The sequence below is a fragment of the Lygodium microphyllum genome, chromosome 17, assembly GCF_053477565.2.
Source record: "Lygodium microphyllum isolate KBCC chromosome 17, Lygodium_microphyllum_v1.1.10, whole genome shotgun sequence".
Lineage (NCBI taxonomy): Eukaryota > Viridiplantae > Streptophyta > Polypodiopsida > Schizaeales > Lygodiaceae > Lygodium > Lygodium microphyllum.
This window is the reverse complement of record NC_141151.1, coordinates 81,316,677-81,331,861: the sequence shown is the minus strand read 5'-3', so window position 1 is coordinate 81,331,861 and position 15,185 is coordinate 81,316,677. Positions and strand designations below refer to the sequence as shown.

Here is a 15,185-nt window from a genome sequence, read left to right as displayed (position 1 = left end):
TCTCTTATCATAGAAAACGTCAAACTTGATGCTCTTCTCTTTAGTCTTGAAGTCTCTTTTAGCATTGTTTTCCTTTGCTAAAAGTATCTTTGGAGATTCAATTACCATGGAAATAACTAGTTCTTTGACTTTCTATGTACTCTTGTTCATGGAGGAATTCTTGGGACAAGAGGAGGCAACTTATGTATGATGAGACTTTGAAGTCACTGGTTGGGTGGATCCTCAAATGATAGGTGATATATTACCTTTCATAAACTTAGTTGCATCAATGACATTGATACCTTTCATGTTGAGATAGGTCTTCGCAGCCGTAATACCATTTGTCTCAAGAGCCTTCTTGGTAAGGAAATCTTCAGAGACCTTCACTTCGAGGCATGCTTTAGTTCTTCTCTCCATCAAAGCTTAAATTTTTGGATTAGCTTTTAGCTCCTTGTATCTTTGTATCATATAATAAGCAGAGAAGGATCTTGATACAGAGTGTTGGGAGTCGTTTGATTGTTCACCAAAATTCTCATCTTCACCTCTTGACATGGTGAGAAAGTTGGGTCCAAAGATCGTTAACTAGAAAAGTTCTTGCAAAGAAGAAGTCCTTGCTTTGATACCAATGTAAGTGCTGGGAAGAACATGAGAATGCCAATACTTTGAACTTAACCAACTCGATCAATTATCACCATGAAAATTAAGAGAGAGAGAGAGAGAGAGAGAGAGAGAGAGAGAGAGAGAGAGAGAGAGAGAGAGAGAGAGAAGTCAATACTACAGTGAGAGAAAAACCGGCTCCTTTCCCTTTACAAAAATTTATTGAAACAAAACCATGGGCACCAAGTGCTTGAGCCATATATAAAAGGCTGATTTGTTGCAATTCTGAAAATTAGGGTTTTAAAAGCCTAATTTTTGTAAACTCGGGTAATAAAATAATTTTCTTGTTTAGTGCTTGGATTAGATCAAACTAAGTAGAAAGTGCTTCTTGGATTAGAGATAGATAGGAGAATACAAAGCATGTGGTTGAAATTTCAGCATGAGAGCTTGTTTCAAATGAAGAGAGAGACCTCTAATATATAGGTGTGGAGCTTGGATGCTTAAAAGTGGAAAGTAGAGGTTACAAATGATAAGTTTATTCTAAAAATATCTCAAATGGTTAAGAATTTTAGATAGCCATTGAATATAAAATTATTCCTTGCGAAATTTTGAAGCCTGATGCGAACAAAATTTTCATTTGAGCAACTTTCAAAAATAGTAACCTCCTAAATTTTAGAGTTTTCCAATTTAGCTTCTCGAGAGCTTATTGTATAGGTTCACCGGTTTATGGTTTGTTTCTTTGATCATGAGCATCTAGTTTCACTTTCTAAAGATCATGAGCATTTGATTTCACTTTCTAAAACCACTCATTATATGGGCTTCTAGTCAATGGGACTATTTGAGTGTAAAAGTCTTAGTCATCTGAGCTTTTTGGTCAATTTGACTGCTCGACTAAACTTTTAATTTCTCTTGGGTATCTCATCAATGATGATCCAAGTATAATTATAGAGCGTTTTGGCCATTGGCCACCCTTAAATAGAAATATGAATATTTAATCGTATTTTGAAACACTTAAATAATACAAATTGCCTTTCAAAGTAGATGAGCATCAAATTAATTTGGAATCATTGAGCCAATATGACTTGGTAACAATTGATATATAAAAGGTTTGTTACGGTATTAGAAGCTAGAGGAGCCATGACGAGATAGATATAGAGAAGACAAATGAAGATAAGGGATCATGAGGAATAGAGCTGTGCTAAGAAGACAGAGTCACAATGGTTTCAAGAGCTCAAGAAATAAAGAAAGCACATAGAGAAAGGGTTAGTAGTATATAGAGTGTGGTGTGTAGAACATGATAACCAGATACATAAGAACCCTCTCTAAAGTTGAGTAGTGAATCATACAAGCTGATCAGAAAATAAGACAATTGCTGCACATAGAGATAATATAGGAGGATACAGACCAAAACATAGCCAACAGATGGATATTCGTAGAGATGGTAGCCACCAAATGAAAAGGATAGTCTGAAAATAGTGTTGCTCATCCAATTTCTCTAGATTTGCATTTGCTGTTGCTGTACACATTTGGAGGCTCTCTCCTACATTTCAGGATCCGTTAGAGTACGACACACTTTGCAACTCATACTCTTTGTTCTGATACTAGAGACACAAGAGTTCTGTTGGATATAAAGTCCCTTAATCTCCGTATGTATAAACATATACGGGTGTGAATACACCCTTATTTTGTATCCTAATATATAAATACATTTTATTATTTGTGTACCGTGACTGTTGGTATACTTATCTTTGGATTCTCTCACTCTCACTCTCAACATAGCTCTTGCTCCATTTCTATCTCACATTCCATTGTGCAGTCATCCCAACAAATTAGTATCAGAGCTGTGGCAAGAGTGTGCGCGCTTCTCAAGGATAGTGCAAGTCAGTTTCAGCTCTCGCGCACAAAGAAACATCATGTGACATTCTTTCAGATTTGTTCTTTGCTCAAATAGACCAGACACAACTTTTCTAGGCAAGTGTGGTAGCAGACGTGCGCAACAAGGCAGACAATAGGTCAGTTTTGACCAGGTGAAGCAGTTGATAGTTCGTTTTTGACTAGATAACTATTGCCAGCCAGTGTGAGGTTAGGCGATTGCTTCAAACACAGTGATTGGGTTAGACGTACATAGAGACAACTCACGTGAGTCATCAACAGGTCACGTTCATCAGTCGCATAGGCCAAATTTGTGCAGGCAAATCACACGTAGGTCTGGCTGCCTTTTGTCACATTTCGGCAAATTTTTTTCGTCAAATTTTTATTAATTTTTGCAAGCAAGCCCCCTTCTCATTGATAGGGGTTTGCACGCATAAGCAAAACTCCTAGATTTGTGCATATTTGTGCCTGAAAATTTGGGGTTTTCTCAGATTTGATGTTGTTCATGCATAGCAGTGACATTGGACCCGGAAATCGTAGAAATTGTGCACATTGGCCTTGAAAATTTTAGGGCTTTTCATATATCAGTCAAATTTTGCTTAGCTGAGCCAAATTTATTGACAGTAGTGCATATTTGGACTCGAGAAATTTGGGGCTTTTGCAAAATTTTGCAAGAATTTGCTAAATTTGCATGTTTTATGCTCTCAGGAACATGTATTAATGCAATGGGGCAGATTGGTTAGTTAAATTTTGGGGATTTTACTGAAATTTATAAATTTTGGCAAAATTGATGTGTGACATACACATTGGGGACATTGCTGAAGCAATCTTGGTGTTGTAAGCAATGAAATTTAAGCTTATTATCTCCCACTTGTGAGATTTTGGAGAAATTGCAGAGAATTTTGGTGTTTTTTGTGTATCAGAAGTGCTTTTGGGCACATATGTATGTAGTACACATGTTAGGCAGCTCCTATTGAGTTGATGTATTGCTGAATATTCATGCTGCAGTAGTCTTAGTGATCATTTGCAGATCTGAGATTGTTGCAAATGTATTTTTGGTGATATTGCTGAAGTGGGAGTCACCTTGCAGAGGTGTATGCATGGATTGTATGTTGAAATCTCAGTTATATTGATGAAAGTCACCCTTTCTATTGTTGTATATGTATTTGGATCAAATCTTGCTCTTATTCCTGAAAATTTGGGCTGAAATTAGTTGAATATTCAGCCTATTATTTATTGTCATAAAATACAGCATTGGTACGTGGCACTTTGCACAATGGCTACTAATGCTTCTAGTAGCAATGACACTAAATCCCTTATTGAAATCAAGAGGTTTGATGGCATTGGCTTTGATTTGTGGAAGTACAGGATGCAAGGCATTTTGTTTCTCAAGGACTGTGATGATGCTCTCTTGGAAACCAAGCCTGTAGCTATGACAGATGAGGATTGGACTAGACTCAATAAGAATGCCATTGCATACATTAAAATGGCTGTCTGATGATGTACTTACAGACATTAAGTGTCTTGATACGGCTTATGCCATATTGAAAAAGTTGATGGACACTTATGGAAATGCAACTCTAGTGAATCAAGTACATCTCATGTGCAAGCTTGTGAATATGGTGTTGGTTGAGTCTAAGCCAACATCTGAGCACATGAGTGCTTTCATATGGATTTTGAGTTAGTTGCAGGACTTTGGTTTGTAGCCTTTCAATGATAAATTGAAGGCTATTTTCTTGTTGATGATTGCCTGATATTTAGGAGTCTTTGGTTGTGTTACTAAGCAACAACCCTGCTTTAATCTTTGATGGTGTTGGGTGCTCTATTCTCAATGAGGAGATTAGAAGAAAGTCTAGTGGAGAAAACAATGGTTCAGTCTATCATCTTAGAGGCAGGTCAGAGAAGAGAGGTAACGCAGGAAATAAAGGCAAAAGCAATGGTAGAAGCAAGGGCAAATAGAAGATATTACTTGCTATTAGTGTGGGCGTAAAGGGCATAAAAAGTCTGATTGTGGGTACTACAAGAAAGAGTAAGAAAGGAAGAAACATAAATGAAAGAAAAAGAAGGATGACAAGAAAGATGATGACAGCTCTCCCTCAAAAGAAGTTGCAAAGGCAAATGTTACATCTAGTGTGGTCATTGAAGAGCTCTCTTACACTAGAGAGATACTTGTTGCAGCTGTAGATGTTATGGTAGCAGCAGCATTACCAAAAAGGAGGGAATTGATACTTTACTTTCAGCTCATGATGGGCTGTCCCAATCATGGATAGTGGACAACGGTACCTCTTTTCATATCATTCCCTCTTTGGAGTCATTTTTAGAATACATTTCAAGTTGCTTAGGAAAGATTTACTTAGGCAACAACTATGCATGCGAGATAGAGGGTGTAGGTACCATTCACGTAAATCTTTATGCCGATGACTTTTCTTGACCCTTTTAGTTTTGTTTTTTTAAAGCAACTTTGTACGAAAGAAGCTCCTTGGCCCTTGAAAACGGCCAAGAGCTGATTTTACAAGATGTTAGATATGTACCTCGCATAAAGAAAAGTCCATTGTCAATTGGATAGCTTGATGCAAGAGGATATTTTACTACCTTTGGTGGGGGATCTTGGAAGGTCCACAAGGGCTCTATGTTGATTGTTAATGGCAGTAAAAAGGGGACTTTGTAGTATTTGCATTGTAAAGCATTACTTGGTAAGTTTTTTTGTTGTGGCCGAAGTTCACTCACAGATGGAACTTTGGCATAAAAGACTTGGCTATATGAGCTAGAAAGGCCTTAAGGTTCTCTCCTCTTTAGGGAGCTTCGATGTAAAAGGCTCTGGTCTGGACTTTTGTAATGATTGCGCATATATGGAAAACTTGTGAAGTCTTCTTATTACTTTGGTGTCGTTCAGAAGTCCAATGCTCTTGATTTAGTATACTCTAAGGCATAAAGTGACCCCGACTTCGCCTTAGCATAGGGATAGATTATCCGTCTAGCGAAGGGAGACCGTAGCTTCTTTTTAATTGAATTTGCTTAATCCATAAACAAAAAAGGCCCTATAGACGCAAAGCCTCTTTTATGCGCTTCGCTAGTTTCTTGGTGCTTCTTTTTGCGGGTTTCTTCCCTTTCACTCACCCACGCGATATTGTTGGATCAAGCTTTCGCCCATTGTCCAAGATTCCCCACTGCTGCCTCCCGGCGGAGTGTGGGCCGTATCTCAGTCCCATGTGTGCACTGTACCTGTTATTCCATATGGGGATGCAAGATACTTACTTTTATTGATAATTTCAGTAGAAAGTCGTGGGTATATGTGTTAAAGAGTAAAAAGGAAGTGTCGGATGCCTTTAAAAGGTTTCATGCTTTTGTTACCACAGAGAAAGGGCTTAAGTTAAAAGCTATAAGAACAGATAATAAGGGTGAGTATGTTTCTAATGATTTCAAAACGTTTTGTGAGATATATGGCATTAAGAGGGAGTTGACAACCCCTTATAATCTTGCATCAAATGGCATGGTTGAAAGATATTATCTCACTTGTGAGAGACAGATGCATGTTGTCCACATGTAATCTTTTGCAACAGTTCTAGGGAGAGGCTCTTAAAACTGTAGTTCATGTATGCAATCGCTCTCCCAATTGTGCATTGGAAAATGGCATTCTTGAAGAGGTTTGGTTTGGCAAACTTGCTTCATATGACCATTTGCGTGTCTTTGGTTGTGATGCCTTTGTGCATGTTCTTGTAAGTTAGAGGACTAAACTAGACATGAAATCCATCAAGGGTATCTTCATGGGATATGGAGATGAGGGAGAGATGGGTTATAGGGTTTGGTTTCCTCAGGATAGGAAGATAGTACACAATCAAGACGTATTTTTATAATGAGGCAAAGTTGCTAAAAAAGGCTACATAGAGTGACCTTGACAAAAAGGTCAAATTTCAGCATGAACAGCCAGCCATTCAGCAACCATTAGCTGAAGATTCTGTTTCTTTTGATATTGAAAATGAGTAGCAACCTATTGTGCTAAGCTAGAAGATAATGGACAGCAAATAGATGCACAGGATGGAATAGGACAGCAAGAAGAACATGCTGCAAACAAGTTACAGCAGCAAGAAAATGCTGAAAATTAGCAACCAGGTGATGGTGTACACATACTTGAGGATGTGGGGCCTTTGCCCTATCCTTGTACCTTTGCCCAAGGATAGGAAAGCTATCTATAACTAATGGGTTTACAAGGTGAAATGTATTGATGGGAAGCTCAAGTATAAGGCCCGTTTGGTTACTAAGGGCTATACACAGAAGGAAGGCATAGACTTCGAGGAGGTTTTTTCACCCATTCACGAGCCTGGGGAGCTGTCATCGCAGCATCAGAAGTCTTTGGTGTAGAGTCCTCAATGACTGCTAAGTGTAGAAAAGCAGCTGATGAGGGTGCAGCCACGGCTCCAGAATCCTTCGTGTCCTTCTTCTTGGTATCCTTCTTGTCTTTGTCAAGGCAATCCTTCTTCCAGTGACCGGTCTTTCCACAAATATGGCAAGTCGATTCCTTCTCCTTGTCCTTCTTGGATTTGTTGTCCTCCTTCTTCTTCCTTTGGTCCTTCCCCTTCTTCTGAGAGGCTTGACCAACCAATGCCTCCGATCTGGAAGCATTCTGTCCCTTCAATTGTTCCTCCTGGTCCAAGACCATATGAACAAACTTTTTCCACCAAAGAGTCGACTCCCGCCCTGATGCAATAAGAGTGGAATAAAAAGTACGGAATCGTGGCGGCAACTGGGATAGTAAAGTGATCGCCATGTCTTCGGAGGAAATAGGCTTCCTCACATTTTGAACCTGCATCTGAAGTTGCCGAAGCTTGTTGATGTGTTCCGGAAGCGAAGAAGACTTATTCATGGACAAAGTCCGCATGTGCACCTCCAAAGAAACCCTCTTTATTAGGGTCATTGGGTTGTATATCTGATTGAGCTCCAACCATATCTCACGAGCCACCGTTAAGTGCTCGATTTGAATGATCACGGCTGTGGTGCAAGGCAGAAACATAAAAGATCGAATCCTGGCATTCACTTTGTCCCAATGAGATTGGGCCTTGGTCAACTCCGCACGAGCATTGGAAGAGATTTTGGGCTCATCCCTCATCGAGGGCCTGTTAATCTCCTCCATCACCAATTCCGCCAAATCATAGGACTCCAAAATGGCCAACATCATTACCCGTCAGATGCGGTAATTGTCACCGTTAAGATTTTGATCCGATGGAAGAGTTGGTAGGACAGGCACCTTCCTGTCCATGATCGCCTGGAACTCCAAATCAGTCTCTGTAGACATGTTAACCTGCAATACCTGCACAAACGCAAAATCAGCCCCCTTTGACTGTGAAAACGCAGCCTTCTAGGGCTGGTTCCTCCGCTGCCCAAACCTTCTTCACCCGCCGGAGGCGATGAAAAGGTAAAATCTGCAATGGAAGGCCTCAAATGTAGCCTTTCTCCCCTTCAAACAGCAATAACCTGCAGCAAATTCACCGATTAGACTCCTTTCCCGCATGCCCACGCTCGCTCCAGCCTTGATCCGATGCGCAGTCCTCCCACTCGCCCTTGAATCCTGGAAATGCAGCCTTGTGTCGTGCTGAAATTTCCTCTTCAAATAGGTTCAGCCCTCAGTCAGGTCCATCTTCACCACTCTGATACCATGTCAGAGTGTAGCAATGCAGAAGCGTAGGACAAAGGCTGAGAGAGTGAACATAGAGAGGAGAGAGAGAGAAAAGGAGACTGTAAACGCAGAAAATTTGCGTTGTAGTATGCTGTATAAGAGTGCAGAAATACACAAGGGGGTAGAGTATGTCTTCAACTTGATGACCTTGATCTCCGTCAGCCCGAGCACAGTCTATCTCAGCCAACAGATCTCAAGATCAGAATCTGAAAATAATGGATGCTGGAGTGTCCACAAAATCGACTATAAATAGCCGAAAAAATAGGATTCCCAGCACCAAGTTGGCTGCATTTAATGTAGCCGACTGCAGAGAAACTGACCAACTGCACAGCCTTGCTGACGTGGCATCCGTATTGCTTTGCTGTCCGACTGGCCGACTATGCAGGAAATGACAATGGCTAACAAAAACAAGCCCCTAGAGTGGTATAAAAAGGTTGATACTTTTATGCTCACCCATGGATTTAAACGTAGTCATGCAGATCAGTGCTTATACACTAAAAAGGCTGAATGGAAGCCTTATTGTAGTGGTCTTATATGTGGATGACTAATTGTAGGAAAGTGTAAGAGTACTCTGAATACTCTTAAAAGGTAGTTGAGTTCAGCCTTTTCAATGAAAGATTTGGGGACAATTGAACACATTTTGGGCATGCACATTAAAAGAGATAGAGGGTAGCACTTGTTTCTCTCACAGAACAAGTACAACAACAATGTACTTGAGATGTTTAATATGGTTGATGCTAAGCCTCTTGGTGTGCCTTTACCGCCGTATACAAAGTTGATCGCCCAAGGGATGATGCAACTACTAGTGCAATGAAGGGTATACCTTATGCATCAGCTTGTGGTTCTTTGATGTAGGCCATGGTTGCAACTTGCCCTGACATTGCTCATGTGATGGGAGTTGTTAGTAGATTCATATCTAACCTTGGTAAGCCACATTGGAAAGCAGTGAAATGTATCTTTAGATACTTAAAAGGTACATAGGAGAAGTGCATATGCTATACAAAGGGCACACTAGAGTTGCAGGGATTTTGTGATTCGGACATGGTAGGAGATCTTGACACTAGAAAATCTACCAGTGGATATGTCTTTACTTTAGCTAGTGCTGCTATTTCTTGGTGTTCAAGGTTATAGAAAATTGTGGCGTTGACTATTGCAGAGGTTGAATATATTTCAGCCATAGGATCTTCTAAGGAAGCTATTTGGCTTGGCTGTTTGGTCAAGGATTTTGGTCTTTTTTCACGTACTCTCTTGCTTGGTTGTGATAGCCAGAGTGTAGTATGTCTGGCTAAGAATGCCATGTTTCATGCATGTACCTAACACAGATGTTCGGTACCACTTCATTCGATAGGTCTTGGAGGATGGTCTTGTCTCACTGACTAAGGTCAAAACCCAAGATAACCTTGTAGATGTTCTCACTAAGATTCTTGCAAAGGCTTAGCAGCGTTGCATTCAATTAGTGGGAGTTGGCTCGCTTAAAGGTACCACTTCGGGCCTTTAAGTGGGAGGTTGTTGGGTGTAAAGTCCTTTTGGATGTAAAGTTCCTTAATCTTCGTGTATACAAACATATACGGGTGTGAACACACCCTTATTTTGTACCCTAACATATAAATACATTTTATTCTTTGTGTACCGTGATAGTTGGTACACTCATTGGGATTCTCTCACTCTCTCTCGACATTGCTCTTGCTCCATTTCTGTCTTGCATTCCATTGCACACTCATCCCAACAAGTTTAAGGTTTATTATTCACTTTGCATAGTGTGCTTGTTGCATTGAGAATTATATTTATTAATTATCATCTATTTATCTTCAATGTTCATTGTCTTTTAGTTTTCCTAATCTTACTCAATTCTTTTATCAATCTATGCTTTGTTGTACGATTGTGTTTATTATCTGTAGATGTGTATTTCTTTACACTATCCAGTCTTGCCATCAAGAATTTTGAAGAAATCTATATCAAACTCTACTTGAAGATGAAGTCCACAAATCTTATTGATGAAAAGATCTTGCATTTTAGAATCTGTAAGAGTACGTCACACTCTCTAGCTCATACTCTTTGCCTTGGTCCTAGAGACACATGAGTTTGAGGTTGATCATTCACTTTGCATGGTGTGTTTGTTGCATTGAGAATCATATTTATTTATTTTCAGTGTTCATTGTTTTTTAATTTCCCTAACCCTATTGAATTAGTCTGTGCTTTGTTGTATGATTGCATTTATTATGTGTAGACGAGTATTTTTTTACACTATCTAGTCTTGCCATCAAGAATGTTGAAGAAATCCGTATCAAACTCTACTTGAAGACGAAGTCCACAAATCTTACTAATGAAAAGAAGATGATGGTCCATGCTTGGTATATAAAGGACCTTAAAAGTGTGGGCACCACCTTATGCATCCGAAATAAGCTGCATATCACCTTTGTCTTGTATTGGGACTAAAGAACTATCACCAATTAGAATGTGCCCATGCGTTGGACGCATATGGACAATATCATTTGGAGAAGGGGTCATTTGTTGGGAAGTGCCATTGTCACTCTTAAGACTGTGGGGTCATCAATGCTACATTAGACGAATCCTGCGTAGAAGGCTCAATCACCTCTAAAAGTAGTAAGGCCATTGATGGAGCTCCTAAGTTCTTTGTAGTGTTCTTCTCCTTCCTGGTGTCCTTCTAATCCTTATCAAGATAATCCTTCTTTCAATGATGTGCCTTATTATATATCTGGCAAGCAAACTCCTTGTCCTTTTTGTTCTTGTTATTTTTTTTTTCTTCTTCTCCTTCCCTTTATTTTGGGAAGCTTGACCTATAAGAGCCTTAGTTTCTTATAATTAATACCCCTCAATTGCTCCTCTTGGTCCAAGACTATAGAAACCAATTCCTCCCACTTAAGAGCCTCCTTCCACTTTGAAGCAATCAAGGTGGAATAGAATGCACTAAATCTAGGGAGCAACTACGACAACAAAGTAATGGCCATGTCGATGGAGGTGATTGTGTCATGAAGACATGTATTTTTGAAACCTCACTTAACATGTGGATTAATTTTTAATCACATGATTGAGTAAATGTGCACATGTGAGGTGTAACTAGGGTTAAAGTAAATTTATGAGCCCGAGACCCTGAGAAATGACGGGATTTCAAAGGCAAAAGTTGCTATAAGTTATGCCGCACAGGTACTTGGTGGTATCTGGTGCTAGTTGTTGGCCTAGGTCATCCATTTGGCCATAAGTGTCAGTTGGTGACACTAGAGAAGTGTCATTTAATGGTACCTAACACCAATCTGATGGTCAAAGATGTCGCAGAGACGCTTGGGAATGGAAGTTGCCTAGCAAATTTAATTATTGGCCAGTTAGATTATTTTTTAGGGCACTAAAATAATTATTAATTAATTTTCAGTATTTTAAGGCTGAAAATTAATATTTAATTATGAAAAATATTGGAAAAACTATTTGGGAAGGTTGCCACTTGTGAAAAATGCCCATGCAAGATTGAAAAACGTCTTTAGAGCTTGGAGAGAGGCATTTCTATAAATTGAGCTTGCAAGACAGAGGGAAGGGAGGCTGCTGGTCTGATTTGCAACATTGGCGGAACTTCTGAGGCAGTCAGGGGCAAAAGAAGACCAATCAACAGCAGGAGACAGCATCTGCAGGCTGTTGAGGCAGGGCAGTAGCAGTAAATGATTGATTTTCTTTAGTTCTTTGCATCTACATGCTGTTATGGCAGGGCAGCAGCTGCACTTGACTGATTTTCAGTCATTCTTTGCGATAAAACTCTGAATTTTCTCTCTCTGTAGCTTTCCCTCTCATCTCCCAGCCATTTCATAGCCTTACTGCAAAGATCTCAGCATATGGACCCATGGAGGTTGAGAAATTGCAAATTTCTTTGCTGGAAACCCTAGTTTACAGCAGAAACTAGGGTTTAGCAACAGCCTTGGGAAGCGTGCCAGAAATTGGAACCTCCAAGACTTGGATTCAACAAGGCTGAAGGTGAATTTCAGCTGAATTCAGTTGGAGGACTAGCTAGCCATTGAATTTGGGCCATTTCCATTATCTATGAAGTGGGTGAAGGCCAATTGAGTGCTCGAATCAAGGGGCAAAATAGATTAAAGACTTGCTGGTCACTTTGGACAGCAAGGGGAGTTGAAATACCGAAAGGAATTGGGAGAATCCCATTGTAAGTCAACTTTTTCTTCAATAAAGCTAAAGAAATACCGAAAGGGGCTCCAATTTTGGGGCCAATCGGGTGTGCATTGTCCAAGATCAGTAGGTAAATTTGTATTTTCAGATTTGCATTTATTGTTTGCTGCTGTAATTAAGTTGTAATCGGGGATTTACCACCGTCTGAGGAGGAAGACTGGTTTCAGATTGCCATGCTTGTATCTTGAACTTGCGTTTGTAATAACTAAGATACCCTCTTCATGACATCCATCCGATTGTAGAACTGGTCCAACTCCAATCATATCTCACGAGCGTTGGTCAAATGCTCAATATGAGTAATCATGGTTGATGTATAAGAGAGAGAGAGAGAAATGAGCAAATGTAGGCATTCAACTTATCCCAATATAGGTTTATGAGTTCATGGTTTGTTTCTTTGATCATGAGCATTTTGATTTTGCTTTTTGAAACCACTCATTATGTAGACTTCTAGTCAATGTGATTACCTTAGTGAAAAAAACTTAGTTATCTGGGCTTTTTAGTCAAATCTAACTACCCATCTAAACTTTTAATTTCTCTTGGACATCTCGTCAATGACAACCCAAGTATATAATTACAGAGTGTTCTTGCCATTGGCCACCCTTAAATAAGAGGAGGAACATTTAACCATATTTTGAAACACTCAAATAATACAAATCACCTTTCAAGTTATATGAGTATCAAATTGATTTGAATCATTGGGCCAATACATGTTGATAATAGTTGATCGGGAGCTTCTTGCTGTCTGTAAGCTCTAGAGGATGACATGTTCTTCTTGTCCTTAGCATCCTTTATAAGCTGTTGTCCTTAACTAAGCCTTAAACTGTTCCTCATATTATGTCCCTATTGTTTTGTGCCCCTTTAGATTGTGAGTCATCATCATGACTTGAAACATTGGATGATGACATGCTTGCTGTAATGCACTCAATTGATTACCATTTCAACAAGAATGCAAATTCTTTGGCTTGCACACAAGTGCCTTGGGCCCACCTACTCAAGGGAGTTCATGCGTCGTGGCAATGGAACCTTGAAATCAATCTTTCTTCTTGGCATGGGTGGTAGATGACGTGATTTACCACAAATTACAGCAAGCAATAAAATACATAAAATTGAAAATACACTTCACCACACTAACCTTGGACAGCTAGAACCTGATCGGCCCCACTGGCATTGCGGTATTTCTTTACCTTGTATTGCTTTAGGTTGAAGTACATTGAGATATGGGCTGATCTCCTTCAATCTTAAATACAAATGGTTGACATAAATAACTAGCAATACTAAGAATCATTGTGCCCCTTTGATTAGATTACAATTTGGGGACAACTTGATCTTCAAGCTCTTGCATGCGGGCTAAATCAAACGAGAATGGGCTCACCCCTTAGATTAGCTGTAAATTCTTAATTAATAGCTGCTATTTTGAGTATGGGTCTTCAATTAGTGGACATGGACCTCTAGGTGGCTGAGAAACCCTAATGGTTGCTGCAAGTTAGGGTTTTACCAGCAATTTCTTCAATTACTCTTCATCATTGGTTGGAATAAGCAGAGAATTGCGAAGGGAATGTAGAGGATGAGAGAGAAAATTGGCTGAAAGGAGTATATTTTGAATGGTAGCTTTGATGGCAATTCTAATGGCAGCAACAACTTTGAAAGGGGGGGTAAAGCGTCATTGCGACTGGCGAGCCCTCCTCTTCTATCGCTGCCTCTCTTGAGGTAGAGAAGGAAACCTCTACCCCTGTCCTGTTGTGCTACGGAATCAGTTGTTGCTCATCTCAAGCCTAATCCGGCGGCTCCTCCTTCCTCCCTCAACCTTTGAATGCCTACCTCCATACTCAACCAGCCCCAAACAGCCTTCTCTCAGTTTGCATGAGCAAGTTTGCCAAGTGTAAGCTTTCCAAAAGCAATTTGCAGCAATAATTAATTAATTTTTAGAAATAAACTTTTGAAAATTAATTAATTACCCATTTGACCCTGGCCAAGAATTGGCTAGTGCCCAATCTCATTTAATATGTTAATCCCCATGGAACCTTTAAGTGTTCCAACATTAATTGGTCTAGGACTAGCATTAATTAATTAATTAATGAAATAATTAATGCCTAGTCCCAATGTCATCACTTGATATTTTAATGGCCCAATTAACAGCCTAGACCCAAACTGACACTAGGCACCCACGAGTACTTGTCCAACATAACTTTACACAACTTTTGCCAATGTCACCCACTGCTCACTTGGGTTACTTAGGCTGTCATTGTGGCTTAATTGACTCGCACTTCACATGTGCAAAACTTAATAATGCCAAATCTAAGCATAATAAATACATGTCCTTGTGACATGGACCTTTTGTGTTTGTGCAAGAGTACGCTTTTCCAAGATAGCTAGGGAAAATCCTCATTCAAGATCTATGCATAAACCTTGATTTGCAGCTCAAGTGTTGAATTTGTTTTTTAAGTTGCAGGGTATCCACCCATGGAATATTTCTTGTTTTGATAGAATGATTGGGATGTTAGAAATGACATGACTGACCATTTACAATGGTGATGTCATTTGGGTCCCAAGCTTACTCAAAATACAATCCTGAATCAATTCTAAAACATACAAAAGTGGTGGGAGTGCAGGGTCTATCCGCTGTAGGCTGCGTGTACATCATATCTACTATTGTATGATATGAGTAGGAGGATCATTTCTGCCTTTGGGCTCTCTTATCTTTTCTAAGTTGCATGTTTTTGGAGCCTAGTGTCTTAGAGTTGGTATCATAGCCAACTCAGCAAGTATGTGAAGAAGGAAAGATCCAGAAGGAGATGTTCGAAGGTTGAGTAGGAGGATCATTTCTGCCTTTGGGTTCTCTTATCTCTTCCGAGTTGTGCATTTTTGGAGACTAGCGACT

General features: G+C 39.7%; 1 protein-coding gene across 6 annotated transcripts in view; it reads left to right on the top strand.

Annotated features, from left to right (window-relative positions):
- LOC148022093 (PH, RCC1 and FYVE domains-containing protein 1-like) overlaps positions 1 to 15,185 on the top strand; it is a 61,666-nt gene that overhangs the window by 21,871 nt on the left and 24,610 nt on the right. The window lies entirely within an intron of this gene.